This window comes from Astyanax mexicanus, chromosome 2 (assembly GCF_023375975.1).
Source record: "Astyanax mexicanus isolate ESR-SI-001 chromosome 2, AstMex3_surface, whole genome shotgun sequence".
NCBI lineage: Eukaryota > Metazoa > Chordata > Actinopteri > Characiformes > Acestrorhamphidae > Astyanax > Astyanax mexicanus.
The window spans coordinates 60,651,845-60,656,468 of NC_064409.1; the positions used below are offsets into that span (position 1 = coordinate 60,651,845).

Genomic DNA, 4,624 nt, shown 5'->3' on the forward strand with positions numbered 1-4,624 from the left:
TTAGAAATCAATATTTGGTGGAATAACCCTGTTTTTTTTTATCACAGTTTTCATGCATCTTGGCATGCTCTCCTCCACCAGTCTTACACACTGCTTTTAGATAGCATTATGCCACACCTGGTACAAAAATTCAAGCAGTTCAGCTTGGTTTGATGGCTTGTGATCATCCATCTTCCTCTTGATTATATTCCAGAGTTTTTTTTTTGTTGGTGTTGTTAAAATCAAAGAAACTCATCAAGCACGTCTGTATTTAATTTAAAGTTATTTTGTTATGTTTCCAAAGCTTTTTTTAAAAATGTTTTTAGGAAACGTACCCGAGTATTGTTTGTGTACTTCATTCACCACTGACAGTACTCGACCAATTGAAATATGCCTATTTCGGCCTCATTCTTGATCCAGCGGAATTAATTACAACATTCCTATTTGTTGTTTTTAGGATTTCCTTTTTTTAAGGAGCAAAAGAAAACTACAAACTCAAAAGTCTGCTTTCATCTGTTTAACACGCCAGTGGATCTGTTCTTCCTGAATACAAATGTGCTTATCAACATTCAGAGGTCTGAGGCTGTTCTTACCTTGGTGCTGTTGATATATACCCCTACATTGCCTTGCATTCCCACTATGTGTATGATGCTTCCCACTGTGTGAAATATAAGGAGTGTTAAGCCCTTAAACCCGCAAACGTTTCTTTATTTTTTCTTTTCTTTTCTTTTTTTTCTCGCAGACTTTGGGTTATTCTTAACTTTGCAGAGGAAGCAAATGTTTTCTTCAGCAATGAAATATGCATGCTATCTTTTGGCTTAACCCAGTTACTCCCCATTTTTCCTCTCTTTTTCTCTGAAAAGTATCTTTGGCGAGAATTCAATGTGATACTTAGATCTGAGTTTAATGCCTTTTATTTCTCCTCTGCTCTGTGTTGAAGTGTCACATTACAATGTGGTTCAGGAGGTCGTGTATGGAAGTAAAACAGTGTCACCAGACTTTGAAATTTAAAAGCACTTGAATTTTTAGCGCTGAATTATTTTACATTGAATTATTGCATATGATTTTTTTTGCCTCTGAATTAAACACTTTAATTTTTCAGTATATCATTTTCACTTATTTTATTTTAATGTAAAAAAATTCAAAAGCAAAAATTCAAGTTTTAAAAATTCAATTAAAATAAATTCAGGTTGCTCAAATTCGACCTGTCAAATTCGACTGCTAAAATACAACGCTCAAAATTCGCTGTCAACATCCGGGACACACAGGATGAGCAATCGATTCAGTCTTCAATCGAGCCAACAACCAGCCAATCACATCACGCTCCGAAGATCACGTGACAGGTAGCGCCTCACGGCTCAGAGCCGCTCAACGCGAGTCACAGCCCCCTCCGCTGCTCCTCTCGAGTAGGTGAGTGTAAAACAGCTGAAAGCAGGGCATTTACCTCACCACTGTGGCCATGTAATATCACTTAAACGGTGTAGAAATCATCACTTTAACCACGGTTTGCTCTGTGGTTTGTAAACATATTAAATTAAGATATTTATCCAGATATACCTTGTTAAACTAACTAACTAAATAAATAAAGCTCCTCTGTTCATTTCAGAAAGAGCTTCAAACACGAACACTAGATCAATTATTTATAAATACAGACAGACTGTGTGGAAGATAATTACTACTGTAGAATCTGAGATAGTAACTTAGTTAGCTAAATTATAGCTACATATCTTGCTAGTTAGCTGTGGGACTGTGTGATTATAGACAAGATACTACCTAGTTAGCTGTTTGTTTAGCAATACCTTATTGACACTTTGCTGCAAAGTATTTTGCTTAGTGTACTGGCCACTGTCTAAATAAATATATTGAGCTATATTACACTTACTGTACCCCTCTCAGGCTGGTCCTCTCATTAAATAAAGGAGATTTATTACAGTTACTATATACCTCTCAGGCTGGTAACTAGGTCTAGATGTATGTGTGGGCATTATCTAATTTGTAATCAGTGCAATATTTATTAGTGATGTCTTTTATACATTTTTATTTATATTTAGGTCATGTTAATAAATGAGAATCAAATATTGCAACCCATGAGAGAGTATTATTAGTAATATTTATTAAATGTTTTATGTTAATAATAATTATCACATTTTGTAAATGCTGTCGCTAAAAGTGAATCTGATGTTTTTATTTAAGGTTGAAAAGAAGATGGAGAAGTTTCAGCTTGCAGCTATGGAGAGTTCACCACGAAAAGAACGAAGTCAAAGAATACAAAGATCTGTCCATATTCTGAAGTCACCACTTGAAGATTTTATGCAGAATTATTTGGATTATGAATAGGAACCACATTATTTGCAACAGCTTTTATTATTTATACAAACAAGATGAACATGATATGATGTGCCAGAATATAGGGAGGCTGCCTAAAACATACAAAAAAAAAAAAAAAATACAGAACACATGTAAACAACTAAAGAAAAACAGAACATGGCACATGTAAATAAATCAAATAAACACAGCACAGACTGCATGAAATTGGATTTCTTTATTTGTTCTTTAAAAGTTTGGAGAAAGGAAACCTGTGTAATACAAAAGAAACTTGAAAAATTACTGCATTTGATACATGGATATAATTAAACATTTTAAGAACATTAACTACCTTTTATTATCCTTTCTTTTTCTGCGAGAAAATATCCTGTTTAAGAAAATGAAGACAAGAAATATGACTGTGTTAAACTTGGTGTTGTTTGGATTCAGTATTTACTTCATTTATATTTATATAAAACATTTTTGCAATTATTATTGCATTGGTTTTGGCACAAACCAATTACTAATGCATCTCAGAAAATCTGAAGATCATGAGAATATCATAATTTAACAGAAATCATACATTACACTACATGTAAAGTGACATATTCCAAATCATTTTTACCTGGCTAAAAGTTCATTAAACCAGAATTACTGTCCTAACCTTAACCCAGTTTACTAGAATATGTAGTTTAAACTTAAAATAAAAAAAAAGTTAAATGTGTCGCTTTAAACATAAGGTGACCGTTTACTGAACGATATTAAACACAAATATATATTTTTCACTTTTGAGATGCACTAGTAAACAGGACTAATCATGCTGTATTTTAATTACACAAGCATTTTAGGACTATTATTTACTGTTGATATCCTCAGTAAAAGCCTGAGTTGAATTGTTAACAAATGTATAATATATATATATTAAATATAAACATTAAAATTAATATCATAAAATAAATAATGGTCATATCTTAAATTATCTCTGTAAAATTAGTTAGTAAAGAGACAAAAAGCAATTCTAATAAATCTCCTTTATTTAATGAGAGGACCAGCCTGAGAGGGCTACAGTAAGTGTAATATAGCTCAATATATTTATTTAGACAGTGGCCATTACACTAAGCAAAATACTTTGCAGCAAAGTGTCAATAAGGTATTGCTAAACAAACAGCTAACTAGGTAGTATCTTGTCTATAATCACACAGTCCCACAGCTAACTAGCAAGATATGTAGCTATAATTTAGCTAACTAAGTTACTATCTCAGATTCTACAGTAGTAATTATCTTCCACACAGTCTGGCTCTATTTATAAATAATTGATCTAGTGTTCGTGTTTGAAGCTCTTTCTGAAATGAACAGAGGAGCTTTATTTATTTAGTTAGTTAGTTTAACAAGGTATATCTGGATAAATATCTTAATTTAATATGTTTACAAACCACAGAGCAAACCGTGTTTAAAGTGAGGATTTCTACACCGTTTAAGTGATATTACATGGCCACAGTGGTGAGGTAAATGCCCTGTTTTCAGCTGTTTTACACTCACCTACTCGAGAGGAGCAGCGGAGGGGGCTGTGACTCGCGTTGAGCGGCTCTGAGCCGTGAGGCGCTACCTGTCACGTGATCTTCGGAGCGTGATGTGATTGGCTGGTTGTTGGCTCGATTGAAGACTGAATCGATTGCTCATCCTGTGTGTCCCGGATGTTCACAGCGAATTTTGAGCGTTGTATTTTAGCAGTCGAATTTGACAGGTCGAATTTGAGCAACCTGAATTTATTTTAATTGAATTTTTTAAACTTGAATTTTTACTTTTGAATTTTTTTACATTAAAATAAAATAAGTGAAAATGATATACTGAAAAATTAAAGTGTTTAATTCAGAGGCAAAAAAAATCACATGCAATAATTCAATGTAAAATAATTCAGTGCTAAAAATTCAAGTGCTTTTAAATTTCAAAGTCTGGTGACACTGTTTTACTTCCATAGTCGTGTCTTTGTTGCACAACTTTAATGTAACGTTTGAATGTGTGCTTTTCTAGCACAGTGATTTCGACTTAGCAGGCTTAGAAGTTCTCCTTGGCAAGTCCCGCCGCTCTACACAGACCCATACATTATAAAAGGTGTTTTCTGGAGATACTGGAAAGGTGTGGTGTTCCAGAGTTCTCAAGTGGACTAAGGGAAATGTCAGGAATTGGCTTGAGACACTGACTATAAAACCCACCTACTCCCTACTTATTCCTCACAGATCTCTGTGTGTGGACTGCTTTGTCGCAGAGTGTTTCTGGACCGATTTCTGTTGTGTCTGTAATGTGAAGGAATGAAGAGGAAAGAAAACAACGGAAAAAAGGA

At 33.9% G+C, this 4,624-nt stretch overlaps 2 long non-coding RNA genes across 2 annotated transcripts; one reads left to right on the top strand and one right to left on the bottom strand.

Moving 5' to 3' along the window:
* The first annotated feature begins 1,053 nt into the window (after positions 1-1,053).
* Positions 1,054-2,631, top strand: LOC111197101 (uncharacterized). Its single transcript, XR_002652350.2, has 2 exons — positions 1,054-1,389; positions 2,173-2,631. It is a non-coding gene; the product is annotated as an uncharacterized LOC111197101 (long non-coding RNA).
* On the bottom strand, positions 2,503-4,259 carry LOC125799171 (uncharacterized). The gene is made up of 3 exons (XR_007438004.1): positions 3,823-4,259; positions 2,636-2,671; positions 2,503-2,555 (listed from the first exon to the last, which is right to left on the bottom strand). It is a non-coding gene; the product is annotated as an uncharacterized LOC125799171 (long non-coding RNA).
* Positions 4,260-4,624: the final 365 nt, after the last annotated feature.